This window comes from Nuphar pumila, chromosome 1 (genome assembly GCF_984573655.1).
Source record: "Nuphar pumila chromosome 1, dmNupPumi1.hap1.1, whole genome shotgun sequence".
Classification (NCBI taxonomy): Eukaryota; Viridiplantae; Streptophyta; class Magnoliopsida; order Nymphaeales; family Nymphaeaceae; genus Nuphar; species Nuphar pumila.
The window spans coordinates 40473935-40493845 of NC_143249.1; the positions used below are offsets into that span (position 1 = coordinate 40473935).

At 37.6% G+C, this 19911-nt stretch overlaps 1 pseudogene across 1 annotated transcript; it reads right to left on the reverse strand.

Moving 5' to 3' along the window:
* Positions 1 to 7166: 7166 nt before the first annotated feature.
* Positions 7167 to 9150, reverse strand: LOC149848776 (serine/threonine-protein kinase-like protein At3g51990 pseudogene; annotated as a pseudogene). Its single transcript, XR_016433096.1, has 2 exons — positions 7901 to 9150; positions 7167 to 7380 (listed from the first exon to the last, which is right to left on the reverse strand). The product of XR_016433096.1 is annotated as a serine/threonine-protein kinase-like protein At3g51990 pseudogene (transcript).
* Between the last annotated feature and the right edge of the window lie 10761 nt (positions 9151 to 19911).

A 19911-nucleotide genomic window follows, 5' to 3' on the forward strand; every position in this document is an offset into this window, starting at 1 on the left:
TTACGGGGCGGGCATGTGTAACGTGTTGGAATATGAGGTTTGAAGTACATAGATGAGAAATTTGAAATCTCTTCTAAAGTGTACGCCTCACAAATAGAGTCTTCTACTCTTGCTTTATTACGAACCTTTTTTTTTAGGTCGAACATGCATCTGACAAGAATATACATTTCAAATTTTAAATATCTGTCATTAAAGAGACAAATATAAAAAAACTTGTATCTTTCAAATGGGTACATCCATCGATATTGCACAAGGCCACCAACCCTTAGTTCATATGGCAAATGTATGATCAAATGTTCCATAACATCGAAAAATGCTGGCAGAAATATCTTTTCTAGCAGACAAACAGTGGTGATGACAGAGTCCTCGAGATTCTTTACATCTGATACTACGACCTCCGATGCACACAATGTTCTGAAAAATCCACTCAACTCAGACAATACCCCCCATATAGGTTTGTCTAACATATCATGGAATGCTAGGGGTATCAATCATTGCATAAAGATATGACAATCATGGCCCTTCAACCCATATAATTGTCCATCGTCAATCTTCACAGCCCGAACAATGTTAGAGTCATATCCATCTGGAAATCTCAGTTGTCTAAACCATTGACATACATGTTTTATTTGATCAGGTCCGAGCACGTACTTTGCCTTTGGTTTCAGTACTTTGCCATTATACTCTTTAAGTTCCAATTCTGATCTTTTACATATTAATTTTAAATCCATACGGGCCTTCGGATTATCCTTCATTTTTCTTTTAACATTCATTACTGTATTGAACACATTATAAAACACATTTTTCTCTACATGCATCACATCCAAATTATGTCGTATCAATAGGGTCGGCCAATACGATAGTTCCCAAAAAATAGATTTCTTCATCCAATTGTGATCCTTCTCAAATCCACGAAAGGGTGTAGGACTGCGGGCATCTGTTAATACATCTGAAAAGTATCACAATCTTCTTAGAATCTCTATGCCAGACAATGTTGAGGATGGACCTTCTGTTTCAGTTGTGCCTGCTTTAAACACATTCTTTTGTCGTCGGAATGGATGGTCGCTGGGTAGAAATCGATGATGGCACTCAAACCAGCAAGGTTTCCTTTCATGCCTCAATCTAAAAGCTTTGGAATCCTCTATGCAGTACGGACAAGCCAACCTCCCATGTGTGCTCCAACCAGATAGCATATCATATGCAAGAAAGTCACTGATTGTCCATAGAACAACGACCTTCATGTTGAAATTTTGTTTTTTGTGGGAATCATACGTGGTAACATCGTCATCCCACAGTACTTTTAGTTCATCAATCAATGGCCTTAAATATACATCGAGATTTTGGCCAGGTGAGGTCGGACCAGGGATCAACTGAGACAAAAAAAGATTTGAACATTTCATACACAAGCTTGGTGGAAGGTTGTATGGAGTTACAAACACTGGCCAACATGAGTATGGAGTTGATCTACCCCCAAATGGATTAAATTCATCTGTACATAGACCGAGTCTAACATTTTGCACTTCCATTACGAAGTTCTGATGAGTACGAATAAAGTGCTTCCAAGCTTCAGCGTCAACAGGATGCGTAATCTTGTTTTCATCGTGTCGAACTTTATTTGCATGCCATCTCATGTGTTTAGTTGTCCTTGAAGACATATACAATCGCTGCAATCTAGGAGTGATAGGAAAGTAGCAGAGCGACTTGTATGAAACTTTCTTTGATCTCGTGCTACCATTACCTCTTGTCTTTGGCTTGAACCGAGGATACCCACATGACGGGCATGATATGTTGTTTTCCTGCTCCTTGAAATACAACATGTAGTGATTTGGACAAGCATCAATCTTTTTGTAACCCATACCTAGAGCGTTGACCATAGCTTTCGCACGATAGAAATTTTGTGGCAATTTCTCATCTTTGGGCAACATACTCTTCACAATCATGCACAAACGGTCAAAATATGATTGACTCAAATTATACTCGGACTTCAAATTCATTAGTTGAAGAACTGTAGACAAGATAGTGTGACTCTCACAACCGTTCCAAAGTGGCTCATCAGCATCTTTAAGTAAATCATAAAATCTACTAGCTACATCGTTTGGTGATTCTTTATCTACGACAGTTCATACATCACTAGAACTCATAGCAGAACCCAGTTCTGTTCCTGCGGCGTCAAATATCAAATCCGTATATGGATTATCGTGCACTACATTCACCCGTACATCAAAATCGTTTCTAAATTCTTCTTCATGAAACGTCTAGTTCTGATAATCACTCACAAAACCCTTCCTGTATAGGTGATGTTTAACGCTATGAGGTTCTATAGATCGATTATTCTTACAAATCTTGCAGGGACACCTAATCTGACCTGTGGGATTCATTGTACTGACACTTGCTGTTGCAAATTCAATAAAACTGTCAACACCATCAATATATTCATGCGATAACTCATTGTCCATTATCCTACGATACATCCATTCATGGTTTGCAGTCATTTTCTTATGATGTTATGAATAATAGCCTAACGAATTAAAAGAGAATAATCAGAATGCTATGATGAAGAACATATCAAATTTATCATGCAATATATGATGTCATACAATAACAAGAATTTTGATGCATGCATTGATAACTTAATATTTTCATGTGCAAACTATTAATGACACGATACAATCATTTGAAACATCTTTCATTATACAATTTCACATGAAAGTCATAATCAAATTGAAAGTAACTACATGCAAGCATGAATACAATTACATCAAACATTGTAATACATCGTAATCATTCATATCAAACAAATGACAAACATGTACCTGCAGCAAACACACTTCAATATCTCACTAACTACTACCATGCCTAGCATGGACTCCATACTCCAAAAATAAGAACACTTCAATATTCATAGATTAAAATCATGCTCAGCATGATCTCCGAACTCCAACAAAGCAACCCTAAATATCAACAACTAAGTGAGTGTGTGAACAATAAAGTGTTACATCTAATAAATTAAATAACATGTGATACGCTTGCATCACTTACTCACCACGGGTATTTACCCGATTTGCATTGTTTTTTATACTTACCACAGGTGGCTGAGCACAAGCTGGTTCCGTTGAAAAATCTGCACAAAAAAACACTGTTTTAAAATGAAGTCACCATGAAAAAAAAAGTTGTTCTGGCAAGGGGTCGACTCCCCTGCTGTTCCGGCAGGTGGTTAACCCCCTTACGAAACGTAGGGAGTTAACTGACCCCCTGTTCGGGCAGGGGGTCGACCCCCAGCCTTTCCGCCAGTGAGTTGACCCCCTGCCGGAACAACAGGGGGTCGCCCCCCTGCCTGAGCAGGCAGAGGGTTGACCCCTTGCCTGTTTCGGCAGGTGGTTAAACCTCCTGCCGGAAAGGCAGGGGGTTAACCCCCTGTCGGGGTTGACTGCCCGGGTCGACCCCCTGTCGGAAAACGCGACGAGAGGGGGGGGGGGCTTTACCTTTCTCTGGGCGGCGAGGCCTGCGGACGGTGGGACCGGCGGACGGCGGGAGTGGGACCGGTGAACGGCGGGAGCGGCGAACGACGGGAGCAGCGAAAGAAGAAAAGGAAAAGTTGTCTCAGATTAGGGTTATTCGAAACGTAGCGACAGATTAACTCCATCGCTAAGCCCACGTAAATCAAATTTACGAAACCAACGACGGACTATACGTTGTCGCCACGTCCGTCGCTAAGTAGCGACGAACTAGAGTTTGTCGCAAGAGTCATCGGTAAATCGTGCAGCCGTAATGACGAAATAGTATGTTGCAAAATCCGTCGCGAAATAGCGACAGACTGGGCGACAGACTATATGTCATCGCTGGTTTCGTATGCTTCATGGATTATAGCGACTGATGTTTGTCGCTCGTTAATCCATCGCTAACTAGCGACGGAAATATTTCTGTCGCTACCGTCTGTCGCTAACAACGTGTTTTCTTGTAGTGATCATAGGTTAATGCTCAACTCGTCCTGCTACAAGCACGAGTGCAGATTGAACACCCCAAGCTCGGTTTGTTAATCTCATTCACCAGCCTTATTTTTTTCCATGAAAGCAGCCCAGTTTCCCTTGCAATAAACGAGCCCACACCCAGAGGCATAGTGACAAATATTGCGAGAATTATAAAAAAACTCACGATAATATCGTGATAAATTATGTGAAAGTTAAAAACGACAATTTTTTGCAATTTTTTTGTCAAAACATAAATATCACTATTTAAACACGATATTTACATTTTTAAGGACTATTTGCCGTGAAAAACTATGGTTTTTATTTTCACGTCTCTTATAAAAATTATTATTTTTTTTTTATTTTTTTGTTCATTTTTTATTGTCAAAATGCAAAAAAATTAGAAAAAAAATTAAATTTTCACAAGTTTTTTAACTGCCCATATTTTGCTCTTGTCAACTTTTATCACTGTACCTATAGGGAAATTGGGTGCTTGAAACGAATTGGTGAGACATTGGCCCACAAGAAGATGGTTGACGAACACACGAGCAATTAATGAACTGACTCGATATCACTACTTGAAGATATGACGCCTTCTAAGCTTAGAGTGTCATTTACATTGTCGGCAATCATATGTTTTATGTTTATGAGAAAATTAAAAACATTGAGGTGTATTATCATTGTGTTTGAGAAAAATACTTGAACTATATCATTATAGTAGTTTCATTTATCCTTGACAATTTTTTTGGTAATTACAGCGTAAGATTGAGGAGTGTTATATATATATATATACCCAATAATATAGTTGTATAAGGGGTCTGACTAGCCCTGCTTGCCTTTCTAAAGAAAAAACATTTAATGAACCGTCTTGTCAAGTACCTACATGGATGGACAAGGACACATGGTGCGCTCATAATTGCATTGGCTGAAAGTGACAGGATGTGACCTGGTTCTAAGCCTTTAGGATATGTACATGACTAATTGGTTTTATCCTTTTTTTTATGTAAATTAACTTATTATTGGATAATTGTGTCACATGCCTCACATCTTAGATTGATAGGTGAAGGATCTCTATCATTTGCATGACTAAGGACCAACAGGGTAATAGATGGGGGCTCAATCTTGGTAGGATTCACAAGGATATGGATCCAGAGCAGCTCTCTTGTATGTTCTATGTGTGTGAGTAGATCATAACATGTGATAAAGGATGTGAAGTTGACCATTACCAAAATGATTTTAGAGTTTTGCAAAATATATATATATATATCGCACAATTGAAATTTTATCTTATTTTTATCCTGTGGGCTTAACAATGTGATGTTGCTTGACAAGGGCTCAGACTTGCTTGCTTGGAGTTCAAGGGGGGCATTCTTTGCTGCAAGGTCGACACCAGGTGTATTCCCCCGAGTGCAGAAAGACCTCAAAGGTTTTACAAGACAATCTGCATTTAGAGATGGCAGTGGACCGAAAAATGAGGGCCCCACCCCGCCTAGCCTCGTTTGGACTGGGGATGGAGGACATGAAACGGGGATGGAGGTTAAAATCAAAACCCAAAGAAATGGAAGCGGGGATGAACTTACACTTTCTCCCTCCCTGCCCTGTCCTCGATCCCCGCATTGCTCCGCCCCACCCGGTCTCCGATCCTTCTTTAGAGATGGCAGTGGACAGAGGGAAAACGGGGCTCCACCTCATACCCTGATCCACGGCCATGATGGGGGGAATTTTCCTTTGGCCTAGCCAAAACTTCTCTCTATATAAAGAGAGAGTGTGTGTGAGAGAGAGAGAAATTGCTCAGATCCAACATTACTGATCACATGTTTTAACCAGCTCTATTAATTGTTTATTAATTTCTTCATTCCAATCTCATGTCAGGGAGACGATATCGTTATGCAATCTACCAGATACATAAAGCACAACAAGACAAACAGCACAGAAAAATAAAATAAACAACTCGTTGGACAGCACCAGCTGATATTTGTCAGGAGGAATTCCCACGAAATATGGTGAGAAGTAGTTGTTACCCTCGCTTTATCCAGACGGTAGTCCCACAGATTTAAAGCCTTACCATATCAACCTTTAGAACCGAAACTTGGCCGACTAATGTGGGACATGTGATGGGACTAAAGCATGTTATGATACGTTTGGCATCATAGAAAAGCGATTCTCTCATCTTTTGCATCACACACAACTTTGCTAAGGATACCAACGGGAGCTCCGATTGTCTGGTAGGAGCAGCTAGTGCACGTTACCTTGTGTTGAGACGCTGCAGGTTCAAAACCCAATGGTATAGTTGTATAACTGGCAGGGGCCTGCCTAACCCCAGCTTGCCTTTCAAAAAAAAAAAAAACTTTTCTAAGGAAGAAAAAGAGAACTCCAATGTTCATGAACTTGGATTCAATGGTCATTCGACTGAGTACTGATACGAACACGAGATATTAACACTGGTGCATGCAATCGGGTTTCAGTCATCTCCAAACTCATGCCTTTCATGGTGCCACTTTTGGGATCTTAGTGTTGCAAATTATTTTGATCAAAGCTGATGACTTAGGTGTGATCTACATGTTTTGTTTAGTAAAAACTAATGTTTGAATCTTCAGAATCCCATGTGTTCTAGCTGTTCCAATGGTTCAAAAATCAATGGTTGTAAAAAACATCAAAATTTTATAATAAAAATATCAGTTTTTTTTTATCAAAGCGCATGATTCAAAGATCAATTCTTATCAAATCGACCATGATGAATCCATGTACAGGCTCAGACTTTTAACAATGAGATCCAAAGGTGGTATGAGGAATGAGTTGGAGGATGCTTGGAACCCATTTACTGAGGGTTCAAAAGGTCTAAAGACATGCTTTTAGTTGGAACGCATATTGATACAACTTAACAAAAGAATTGACAAAAGTCTCTAGCTACTATTTCATTGGCGTGGTCGTGGGGTCTCACCCGGGGTTCTTCTTGCTTTGGCGAGGGTTCCTTCATCATAAAAGACATAAATCTCTACTAAATGTTACTAATTGCTTGCTAACAGGGTCTCTAAAAGAAATTTTCAAATAAAACGTTGTGTTTACATTTATGACTTTTGAGGCAAGTTTCATACTTTCATTCTGGCATTTAGCAATGGTCCACAATGGGCACCACGCTAGTACTAGCCCCACCATGCGCTAGGCTGTATAGAGTACCAATGCAACAAAGACCACTGTCAAGAGGGAAAAGAAAACTTTTATTTTCTGACAAAAGAAGCAAAGACAGTGATACACAGTAACCAAGTTTTAACACCAACGGGGCCGAGGCTCAGCTTGTCGGGTGGGAGCAGCTAGTTCACGTCACCATGTGTTGGGACGTTGCAGGTTCAAAATCCAATAGTATAGTTGTATAACTAACTGGTAGAGGTCCGTCTGCCTAACCCCTGCAGCTTGCCTTTAAAAAAAAAAAAGAGTAACCAAGTTTTTAACACGAGCAATCATTAATCATGGTGAGAGAATCAAAGCCCGCATGAAAGGTATATGGAAAGGAGAATTAATGGCTATTAAAAGGCTCGAAATACTGCCCGACTGATATCGATGGTTGCATTTTCCATTTCAGGAGAATGAGATTCTGACCTTGGTAACCATCAATTTTCAAATGCATCGAACAGTTTCATTTTTTACACAAAACTCATTGCATAGAAGATGTGGTGCAGACTGCAGAGACTAAAAACCATCAAAGGGGAAAAGGAAAAAAGGTAATATACTAATTGATCTCTTTGGAAAGGAAGGAAACACCTGAAAGCTAAACCACAATTGCTCACACCCACTTTTTCACTCATCCCCCATGAACTGCACAATCTATTGATAATAAGTATAGCCTTTTCACTATTACTCCCAACAATGGTCACAATAAAATAATGATGAACATGATGTTATCTAGCAAGAAAAAAGAGAGGAAAAAAACAACTCACCAAATTTATTACAGTCGCATCACCACTTCCTCCTCGTGATTCTTGCAGATTATCCTCTTAGTCTTACCTGTTTTGACCCTTCTGCGGAAAGGAGCACCACCACCTTTCCATAGAAAGCTATTTCTCACAAAGAATGACAAAAAAGGGAACCTCACATTGTTTAGAACGGTTTTGAGCTCCCCAACAACTTGTTTCATCGAAGGCCTCCTCTGTTCCTTCAAAGAAACGCACCTTGATGCGATATCCAGCATCGGTCTGACGAACAAATTGATATCAGGGAGCCCAATCCTAGGATCACAAATCTCCACCTCTCGATCCTGCTCGATCAACGACCGAGCCCACTCCACAATGAAGGCAGGCTCATGCTCCACATCCACAGCTCTTCTGCAACTCATCATCTCCAAAAGCAGGACACCATAGCTGAAAACATCATTCTTGGTGCTCAAATTTGATGGGGAGGTGTATAAAGGATCCAAATAACCAATGGTACCAGCAGGAGAGCTACCATCATGATCTTCCCCACTAGTCTTTCTAATTGCTAGGCCAAAATCACCAATTCTGGCCCTCCAATTCTCATCAAAAAGGATGTTGGTAGACTTTATATCTCTGTGAATAACACATGGCTTCATGTGATGCAAAAAATTGATGGCCTTTGCTATCTCAAGAACAATCACTACTCTTCTGTACCACGTGAGTGGCGTTGGTGGGGAGTCTAGAATTGACCTGGAATGAAGGAGATCATGAAGGGTATCATTAGGCATAAATTCCATCACAATGAGTCTCTGATCATGTGGGGAATCACAGGTCACTCCTAATAGACTGACAAAGTGAGGGCATCTTCTAGGGAGAGAAGATAGAATCTGAAGCTCATTTTCCACCTTGGTAAGGCCTTCAAGGAGTTGTAGCCCTGTTGAGACCTTCTTCACTGCAACAACCTCTCCTCTTTTGAGGGTGGCCTTGTAAACACAACCATGGCTCCCTTTTCCTATCAAACTCTCCAAAGAGAAGCCTCCTGTGGCAGCCTCTAACTCTCCGTAACTATATTTCTGCATTTTTTTTTCTTCTGTTTTCTCTCTTCTCTTTGCCTTCCTTTCTTTAATATGTGGGAATCTCTCTATGCCTTGTTAGAGAAGAAAAAGAAATCCATCTACCACCCACCTATTTGTTGTGTCACATCGGTGACCATGTCCATGTGAGAGCAACCAACCTTGCCCAACACAGAAATAGAAGAGAGGCTCAAGCTTCTAAGTGAAATCTTTCTTCTTTTTCGAATGGAGAGACCACCCTTGGAGAAAAGGCTTAAAAATCAAGTGCATAGAATATGCTGCATATGAGAAGAGAGAGAGAGAATGTAATTAATGTATGTAATTACATTCCATGCTGGAGTCGCCGGAAGCCGTCCATCTTAAAGATGGACGGATCTCAATAAAAGCGAATGCTTTACTTTTCAGGTCTCCATGTAATAAACTCGGGTTGTAAATGGGTCGGATATGGGTTGACCTCATACTAGATCCTATTCTCAATCAGTGAGTCGGGATCTGGATCCAGATAGGATTTATAACACATGGTAGAGTTCTAGATCCAGATCTGATCTGACCTCCTCTGACACTGGATCTGCAGAAAATGGATGTTGATCGCTCTGGTGAAGTCGGGATCATTTAAACTAAAAAGGTCCCAGTTCTGGGGTTGGCCTGACGTGCTTACATCTGCAGTATCTGGTTTTGGAAGCCCGTAACAAAGGCACGGACACGAATCGTGACTTGACACGATTTCGTGTTCATAAAAATGTTTTGCAAAATATAGCACAAGAACATGGTTTCTTATTATTTTATTAATTATAAAATATTTGTGATATTTCAGTATATAAAATTATATTATTATTAAAAAATATGTCGGTAAAAAAACAAAATATTGCTTGTACGTATCAGTAATGTATGACGTGTCATCATGTTCTGGAATGTGTCTACAGCCAAAGAAAACATGTCCCTCTCGCATAGATTGTTCTCCAATGTCAATTACGTAAGAGGGGTAACTTTTTTTTTTTTCTTTTTTTAAAGTCAAGCTGGGGTTAGGCAGACCCCTACCAGTTATACAACTATACCATTGGGTTTTGAAAAAAGAAACATGTAGATCTCCCATACATGCTGCAGTTTATGCATTGAACATATACCACAAATTATGCTCTTTTAATTAAGGGTGTCAACGGAGGAGGGTTCGGGTATGGTGATAAATAAGAAGACCCAGGTCCGGACCTGAAGGTCCGATTAATACATGGACCCTAGTATAGTTTATGAAATTTTATACCAGACTAGGACCCAATCCGAGTTTCGATTAAGACTCACAATTTTTTCAATAAAATGATAAAAAAATATGGTTTTACCCGGTTTTGTTTATTTAGTTCTTATTGGGTCTGGGTATGGTTTTTTTTATAATAGATCTATATAGACCCAAGTCCGAACTTGATACCATACCCAAAAATCTGGTCCAAATCTTGTTCCACCTGGGTTTCGAGCCAAATCTTACTCTCTGACGCCCCTAGTTTTAATGCCTAGCATAAACATTTGTTATGTGATCAACTAAACTATTGTAAAGGTAAAAAAATGCAATTAAAGGAGATATTTGATTCTCAATAAATTAACAATTTAATATCCTATTGCAGTTGTTATTTGAAGAATAGGTCCACCTAACTTCTAGTCTGCTACCACTTCCTGCTTGGATTTGGATGAATTCTTCCCCCAACCAATCCACCAATACCAACACCTTTAGATTATAGAAGGTTGTGATGTAAGTGCTACCAAACAATTCTTTTGACTCTTCTAGAGGCCCTAAAAGTCTAAGATGTTAAACTATTGGCTTTCTTGTTTCATTCTTACATGCATTCTAGTGCAACAGACAGTTTTTGCTAGCGCACTAATAGAGTCGAAGGTTTCAAAACTCTCTAGTGAAAAACTCTTTATATATATATATATATATATATATATATATATATATATATATATATATATATATATATATATATATATATATATATATATATATATATATATATATATTGTTCATATAGGCGCCATGTGCAGTTTGGTATAAACCAACCTTTGAATCATGTTTTTCTGACATGTCTCTTCGATCATAAAAAAAATTAACGGCCTATAATATATCAAAATTTTAATTCTTAAAAAACTATATTTTTACATTAAAAAAATACGATCCAAAAAATTGATTCCTACCATTTTGACAATGTTGAACACATCTATGAGGTGAAATTTAGTTAAAATAATCTACCCTTGTGAGTTATCAGAGCGGGTCGCCTGTATGGCCAGCAGGGTGGTTGTGAGGGTGCTGAGATGAAGGTAACAGATCAAACCTCACTGGTGCACAGGTGTGTCCATAGCTTTCAAAGGTGAGCCACCTAAAGCAGGGGTGGTCGTGGGGCCTCACCCGAGGTTTTTTTTTGCTTAGGTGAGGGTTCCTTGTCATCAAAAAGAAAAAAAAACTCCCCTTATGATTTTCCACTGGCAGGTTTGGAAGCCACCTGGGTAGTCAATAATGTCCAATCTTGAAAATCACATAAAATGTTGCTGGTTTTTATAGCCAATTGTATTTTTGTTTCAGTTTTTTACTATAAATAACAAGTATTTGACAAAATCAAATTGGGTTGTGATTGGAAAGGGGGGGTATACACTGAACTGTTTGATTGATTGTTTTTCAAGATATTGTCCTAGTTGTGCACTATCTCTTCATTGCTCCTTTCCAAACGTTATCAGTATCAGTATCAGTATCGACCCTGAATCGTTTGGCCGATACTCAAGTGAATAGTACTGTATCGGCCAAAAAATAATAAAAATATATTATGTGTCAATCGCACATGTTAAAACCAATAAATAATATTAAAAAATTATTTTTTTAGTATTTTTACATTTATTAAAAATAGCCGATTCAGGCGTAAAGCGTATCTATTTTCTGCCGATACGCTACATATCGGCCAATAGGCACCGATACTGACAACATTGCTCCTACCTCCCTTATATATATATGCTGACCTAGGAGAATGCTCTTGCCATCTCCCATCAATTTAGCCTTTATCTTATTTTCCTTATTTTTATTTTGGTATTGATCAAAACATTAGCTAGGCGTGGATGTTAATCAAAAATTTTTTTTTTTTTATTCGCACTAAGAAATCGCCACCAGGATCAGAGACTTAGCCGCGCTACCTCTGCCTGACATACTTACGATCATTGTCCTGGCAGCGTAAAACTCCGAGAGCTTACCCCTTGCCCCGAAGGAGTCTTAAGATCTATGATTTGAAGTGTGTGTTATTTGATTATTTCTCTCTTATGCTCTTTGATTGTTTTTCTTTTGTATCTATATCTGCTAATTAGTGAACACTAAATCAAGCTTTTATAGTTATTTTTTCCTCAAAGCCAACATATATAATATCTCCACCACTTATGGTAATCATAAATAAGTTAATTTATTTGATGTGGTGTAATTATACATACACCAAATTTAAGCCTTTTGATCTAGACCCATATCCAAATGGAGAGCTCAACGTACTTGCATGTTGTGCTATGTCACAGGGATACTTCAACATACCCCTGTCGTGTCCCATTGTATGCAATTGTTAATGGAAATTTGTGCAAAAAAATGGTGTCCATGTCATTTTAGCCGTGTCCTTGTGAGTTGTGACAATGACAAGCTACTTGGGATCCGTGTTTAGAGACATGAATCAGACACACTGACACGCACTGGCATTATTTAAATCTTTTTAATCATTTTATTTATATTTTAATAAAATACAAATTCATATACTAAAATATCAAAAATAAAATTTTGTTGATTAGAAATTAGAAAAATCCATGTCCTCGTATCCTATTTTTGAAAAAAATCATCAACTCATGTTGCGATATCAGGCCATGTACGTATCCTTGACACATATATCATCTCATTTTAGATTCATTTAAAGGCCTTCAAATAAAATAAATAAAAACATTTTTTAGAAAACAAAAAAAAAAAGGTAATATGTAGTTGGGATAAGGCATAATGATGACTATGATGTTTATTTTAGAATAATAAAAAAATTGCCTATTTGGAGAACATCAAGGGGAAATTCGTGGACATAAAACTCTAAAAAAACTTATCCATATTTGTGCATAGAAGATTTATGAAAATCTCTCGATAATATCGTGAGAAATTGCTTGAAAGTTTAAAATGGCAATTTCTTGCTAGATTTTCAAAATATCGTGAGATTTATGAAAAAACATAAATACCGTGATTTACATTTTAAACAGCTATTTATCATGAAAAAACCATGTATTTTTATTTTTAAGCTAAATTTTGACTTTATGAATGAGAAAGTATTGCATATTATAGGCCGTTGATTTTGTAAGCCTTATAAAAACCTACCTACCTGTTGTGATCAGACAATTTAAAAGGCGATTCTCACTAAAAAAAACTATTTGTAATATTATTATCGCCAAAACTTTTAGACTTAATTATAACCGGACAATTCAGAATTATAATCGGGCATTCTTATTTATCACCAAACCCTGACCATATAGGGTTCGGTACGGATTGGGTCTGGGTCAAACTCAACCCATTTTTACACCTATCTCTACACCATATTTTAAAGGGTAAAATGGTAATTTTAACACATTTAATGGCAGACCAGACAAAAAGAAAACTCATGGACCAGTTTAATTAACCATGAAAATAGTTAGGTGTGTTTTTTATCATTATCCAAAACTTAAGTGTGTTTTTATTATCGCCAAAACTTTTGGTGTGTTTTTGAACATTTCCCTTTTTTAACTGTTACACTTAAAAATATATATCCGACACATGACACCAGTAGATGCACAAATTCAAGATTTTTAAGAAAGGAAACGAGCTCACATATTTTTGAATAATTAGTAAAAAACTATTTTTAATATTTAATACATATATATTTTTGATAAAATATTATAAAAATTATTAAAAATAGTAAAATAATACCATAGGTGTCGGTGTCCATGCCATTGTTTCTCAGCATGTCCGGCGGTGTCACTGGGGACAAATGGCATGTCCTTGTAACATATTTCACGGGGCATTAGCAGATTTATACTTGAGAAATTTTCATTTCGATCGTACCAATCGGCCTGATATTTCAAAAAAATCTCATGTTTCTAAAGTTGTCAAATAGAAACTTCAATAAATTAATAAATGGGATCAGTGGGCACGTTTGGAAGAGAGAAAAACTCTTATAGGAAAAGAAAGTCTTGGCTATGAGAGCTTTTGATATGAGAAGTTTTCCAAAAGAAAGTTTTTCGCTTGTTTGTGTCGCATGAAAAAAAATAGAGTGAGAAAATGTGAAAAATGAGAGAGAGAGAAGGATGGTGGTGAGATGGATGGTAGTGGTGATTGTGAGATGGTGGGTGGTGGTGGTGAGATGTCGTGAGATGGGGTGGTAGGGAGTAAAAATAAATTTTCTCTTGGTAGAAAACATTCTTCCACCTTTACCATGGAGAAATTTTTCCTATCAAAAAGTGCTTTTTAGAAAAACTCTCTCGGCAAAGAAGTCACTTGTTTGGAAGGGTTGAAAAAATCCATACGAATTTTTCATTTTGCATCACTTTTCCTACATCTTTATGGCTTCAAAACGTGCCCCCAAAGGTTAAAAATGATATCCTTGAGGATTTTAACTATCAAATTAACTTTAATTAGGACTCTATTTGAGGAAACAAACCCATAATTTGAAATAGGATGGGTTTCATCATACAGTCAATCCTAGCCATCCAGCAGAACCATTTAGCCATTGATTGAATGGTTGGGATTGAATGTACGATGGAACCCATCCAATTTCAAATGATGGTATCCGATTTCCGATAAAAAATGGCTTCTAAAATATTTCATCATACATTCAATCCTAGCCATCCTTGCAGAACCATTTAGCCATTGATTGAATGGTTAGGATTGAATGTATGGTGGAACCCATCCTATTTCAAATGATGGGATCTGTGTTCCTCTATTTGATAGTTTTGGAGAAAAAATGGCTTCTAAAATATTTCTTCAAAAAACACAATCTCTTTTTAGAATATCAGGCAAAAGATGGGTCTCTAAATGAAAATTTCTCTTTAAATTATTTTAATTATGGGCTGGACATTGAATCGCCCCAGGCGGCTCGTGGCCCGGCCCGTCTGAATCGGGTCTGGGTATTGATTTAGAACAATGGCTTGTGCTGGCCCGTGGGCCTTCTTGAAATTAAAAGTCATTCAAAATCAGGTCAGCCCTGCTGGCCTAGGGATGGCAGTGGACCGGGGCAGGGGCGGGGGACAAGGTCTCCACCCCCGCCCTTTTTCAAAATCTGAACCTTTATCCCCTCCTCCATCCCTGCACGGGGATAGATTTTAACCTCAACCCCCGCCTTCATCCCTGTTTCATGTCCTTCATCTCTGGTCCAAACGGGGGTGAGGTGGGACGGGTGTCCTCCATCCCTCGGTCTATAGTCATCCCTTAAAGGATTGGGGACAGGGCAGGGCGGGAAAAGGCGGGGATTGAGACGGGGGCGGGTTGGGGAAAAGAGTAAGTCCATCCCCGCCTCCATCCCCGCACGGGGATAGATTTTAACCTTCATCTCCACCTCCATCTTCCCCGTTTCATGCCCTTTATCCCCGGTCCAAACGGGGCGAGGCGGGGCGGGGCCCGTTGTCCCCCGGTCCATTGCCATCCCGGGCCAGTGCCTTATTTTATAAAGTAACTTTCTAAGTTTTTTTATATGAGAAGTAACTCTTAAGTTGGGAATCACAGTCTGAAATCAAAATCTTTATAATTTCAACATTAATTAGGGTAAATTTTGGGACAGTTGGTAACTTGGTAAGTTGAATTTCCTAAACGTTAACCTAATCTTCATCATTTCAACATTAATTAGGGCAAATTTAGGAAAAGTTGGTAACTAACCATAAACCTGACCGGTCTGTTTTTAGGCCCATGAGACCAATGGGCGCCTTGTAGACACCTCAACCCGACTAGGTTGGTCAATGGGTCGGGCTTGACCAAGCCCAGCCGGTCAAAAATCCAGTCAAGCACGGCTACTAATCGGGCTGGGCCGGCCCAGCCCGTCCCTTTTCCAGCCCTAATTCTATTGTAGCATTGCAGGTAAATGACAACGGACCCCAAAAGCATGTCAGGTTAGTCCTTTGGTTGGACAATGGGAGAACAGCCTAAACATTGGAAAAGATTGATTAACGGTAACGAAAAGGGGGGCAGCATAATCTCTATTCCCTTATTAAAGCATCTTACTTTATATAACTATTGAAACAAGGTTATATATTTGTTACAATCAATGCTACCTACTTAGCAAAATCAATTTTTTTTTTTGGTAAATCCAACCTCTTACATGTGATCTACATAGTAGGATGTTAGCACATAAAACTTTTCTGACTAAAAAAAAATCACCCAAAAACATAGTCTAAAGATCAAGTCTAATTAAATTGACCATGTTGAACACATCTATGAGGTTAAATTGGGTCGAAACTACTTGAATTGTGATATCCCAACTAGGTTGTAGGTGCAATGAATTGTAGCATATATCTATATCTATATATCTATATCTATATATATATATATATATATATATATATATATATATATATATATATATAGAGAGAGAGAGAGAGAGAGAGAATATGAGCATTAATTTTCTGCATTTTTTTGTAAATCCAACCATGTAGATGTATTCGGGCATGGTAAATTTGCTATGAATCGACTGTTGGATCACATATTTTCGATAAAAATATGATTTTTTAATACTTGAATATTTATGAAGATGATGAGTCATTGATTTTTAAAGCTTTAAAAATCTTATTTGTGTATCGTAATCAGATGACTCAAGAGTTGTTTCTTATAAAACCAAGCATGTAGATCACATCAGTAAGATTAGATTGAAAATAAAAGAACAAAAAAATCCATGAAAATTGTAGTTCACATGGTAGCTCTCTCTCTCTCTCTCTCTCTCTCTCTCTCTATATATATATATATATATATATATATATATATATATATATATATATATATATATATATATATATCACGTTTGCTATTGTCTATAGTATATACAATCTAGTTGAAAAATCGTAGATGCAAGTTACATGCACTCTTGCAGATGTGTTCAACATGTTTTGTTGCTAGGAAACACACCATGGATAAATTTTTTTATGTAAAAACATAATCCTAATTTGATCATTGAAAACCTTGCACATTGTGGGCGGTTCATTTTTTAAGCCCGTGAAAAACCTGGTTACATGTTGCAAATACATTATCTAAAACCAAATTCTACTAAACAAACTATTTAGATCACATCTATAAGGTTAGATTTACAAAAAATTGCAAGTGTTGAAATGAGTAGTGTTTTCCACTAGATTGTATCTACAAACGACTGTAGCAAATATTTAGGGATACACAATCCTTGACAATATTGCTAGCTTGGTCCACTGAAAGTACATTGGCTGAATTAGCACAGGTCAAACGCCACTGTGCACCTTCTTCCGTCTACTGCCTCTACCATAAAGTATCATTCCCCTTCATTTATTCTTAAACCTGAAATTTCTGAAAACACTTCAAAATAAGCCATAATACTTTCATGTAAAAGTCAATATAATGTCGGAAAAGAGGGGGCGAGAAAAGCTTTCTAATCCTAGCAAAGCTATACCCTTGAAAAGACCTTATTCTTCAGTTGTCCTAAGCATAAGCATGTAACTCAACCCCTTCTATCACACACTAATGAAAAGTAATGGGAGAGAGAGGATCTCTCTTTGGGAGATGTTAAGATTATTTTTCCTTCTGTGCAACCAGAGCCTTCCTTTCCCCTCTTTGAAAAGTTTTGCTTTCCCTTTATTTTATGTTTATCGCCTCGCATGACTGGACTATATAGAGCCCTTTGTACTGCTGGTTTAATAACAAGAATCAAAGCTTCTGGTTGTGCCGTGAATGTAGGTCATATTGGTCAAACCACGTAAATGCCTCTGTCTTGATCTTTCATTTTACATGGTATCAAAGCTGCCAGGATTTCTGCAAGTTTCTGTGATAGCGATTCATGGCATTCCCAATTTCCAGAGCGTGAACAGAATGGGATATGAACATTTTCTTTCTATGTGTTGATTTCTACAAGTTTGGGTGACGCTGTGTTAATTTCTGCAAGCTTGGGTGACCTGTTGTTCCAGATCAATATTGTGAAGCATTTCCAACATTCGGCGATGCTGTGTTGCAGGTTCTTACAATTGTCTCATGCCCTGACAGTAGGGAAGTTGATATTGCTATTGTCAGCAAGTGTTTGCTGCTATTCAAGATAGCAGGGGCATTGTTGTTGCTGTTGTCACCAAGCATCTGCTGGTGTTCAACCTCTTTGATCTTGCGGCCTCCCCTGGTGTTACATCCGGTGGTACTTCTTTATTGATTTATGCTTCTGTTGTTTGGAGTTGCATAGTGTATCCTTCTCAATTTGGATCACTTTGCCCATTCTTTTTTCTACTGCAAATCTAATCTGCATATCATATCGTCAAGAGGGTTGTTGCGATTGTTTTTTGTACACAAACAGAACGTGAGATTTTGGATATTTTTTATGTTGTTGCACATCCAAGATCCAAAGATCCTGATTAACCTCCAATGTGTCTATTGCTATTTTACCATCATGGTATATCCCGAACAGAGTGTTATGTTGGTGAAGCTTATTTGCATATCAGATCAGTTAGAGGGGTTGTTGGGTTGCAATCAATTTTTTTATCGGATCATCATCATGGCAGATCGGCACTATGAAAATTCTAGCCAATCTTCATTCAGCACGACCATTTTTGTGCATGAATAGGTCAGTCCTAGCTCTAAAATCACATCCATATTGTTAAATGGGACAAACTATATTGCTTGGTCTAAGGCCGTTACGCTCTATTTGAGTGGCAAATCTAAACTTGGTTTTATAACCGAAAAAATCGCTAATCTTGGAATGTTAGATCCAAAATATGATGATTGGAAATCCAATAATGACTTAGTTATGTCATGGTTACTTACCTCTATGGAACCAAAAGTTGCTAAAGGTTTTTTGTTTCTTAGTATTGCTGAAGATGTTTGGCACTAAAGTTTTGAAAATGGTTTTGAAAATTACTCGCCTCCGTCTTAAAAATTTGCAGAAAAATTTCGTAGAATGGGATTCGTCTGTCGGTATGAGGTTCAACTGTTCCTGGCGCCTTTACCAGGGGTAATCGAACCAAGGATCAATTGTGCGCTTTGACTAAGTTAAATTATCCAAATTATGCTCTATTTTCCTATAATGCACAGAGAATCATGCATGTGCTATGGAATTTTGAAAAGATGCAAGTTTGAGAAATATGATGTTTGCTTCGAAAAATTGAGTTGTACTTGAAAAATGATTAGAAAAGTGCTTTGAAAATGGAATTCCTGGAAAAATCATTGAATTTTATTGGAAATCAGGAATTGACATTGAAAAATGAATTCTCAGGAAAACTTAAACTTTGGAAAAATTGATTTGTATTGCTTTTCTGAGGAAATGGATTTTAGAATCTTGAGAAAATCAGAAAGTTCATTGGAAAATGGTTTTTGAAATAGCAAATGGATTCTCAAGAAAATAAAAACTCTGAGAAAATTGATTTTTGATATTGGAAACTTAGAATTGAGAATGTGAAAATCTTGGAAAAATCATGATTTGAACTTGGAAAATACTTTGAAATCTCATTAAAAACTCAGAATTCTGAGAAAATCAATTCCTGAGAAAGACTTGAGAATTTTTTGAGAAAATCCATTTCTCTGAAATTGAAATTGAAAAATGAATTTGAAAATAATGCAATTTGAATGAATAAATGAATTTGAAAGATATTTCATTGAAAAATTGCGAAATCCTTTTGAAATTTTAGAGAAATGCAGTGCATTTTTGAAGTTAGCCTAAGAGTGTAGGCTGAATGTGGCTAATACGAAGATCATAAATTTAGGTTTCATTCGTATTCTGACTATGGCCAAAAATACAAATTCTACCA